Here is an 895-nt window from a genome sequence, read left to right as displayed (position 1 = left end):
GCTAACTTGTTGCATCTCAGCTCAATTCCACTATCCCATGCTCTACTTGCTGGTGCTGAGGCCAGGACTCTGCAAACTACATTTCAGCTTTTGGAGCTGCTCCCAGAAAGCAAGGCTGGAAAAGGACAAGTTTTGCTTCACTGTGGGGACTGGGGTAGATCCACTCAAAGCCAGAGTATTCATGTTTGTTAATTGGGGATGACCCTGAATATCACTTGGGGCTGGGTTTGAAGGTTAGATAAGAGGACATATTCAGCTGGGCCCCCAAAGAACACTGAAAGCAGAATGTGTGTGAAAAGTATTATGTTTTCTGTAAATAATAGTAAAGGAGTGAGAAATTATGACGGTTAGTGGTAGGAGGTCAAGTAAGAGTGAGATGTTAAGCCAAATCTCATGGGGAGTAACTGGTTAACTCCCACAGAGCTTTCTTCTTCTTCATTTCCATTTCCTTATATCTATCATATATCTATGTATCTCTATCTAATCTATCTATCTATCTATCATCTATCTATATGTTTCATGATAGAGGGGGAAAACGAGAAATATAAGCACTTTCAACAGGTCTCACCCTGTCATCCCTTTCCTCCCTCAGCCAGCCAGAATCATGGGTGCAGACACCACATGTTCAAGTTGACCAGGAAACTGAATTCTCCATCTTTCAATGGAATCTGCCTCATCCAAGAAAAGCATGATCACTGCACCACCACGCTGGCCCCAGCCACAGGGTTTTTGTTTTCCGAAAAAAAGCGTGCAGGTGACAGCACAGGAGAAACAAGGGAGCTGCGGTCTTAATTTCCTTCTAGATGTTTACAATGTCATACCCATAAGTCATTAGGGAAAGGCTGCCCCAGGAAGATCTCAATTCCCAAGCACTTTTAGCTCCCTTGTGGCCAGA

Source organism: Tupaia chinensis, unplaced genomic scaffold (genome assembly GCF_000334495.1).
Source record: "Tupaia chinensis unplaced genomic scaffold, TupChi_1.0 Scaffold141014_1, whole genome shotgun sequence".
Taxonomy (NCBI): domain Eukaryota; kingdom Metazoa; phylum Chordata; class Mammalia; order Scandentia; family Tupaiidae; genus Tupaia; species Tupaia belangeri.
The sequence above is the reverse complement of the archived record's forward strand: the minus strand, read 5'-3'. Positions refer to the sequence as shown.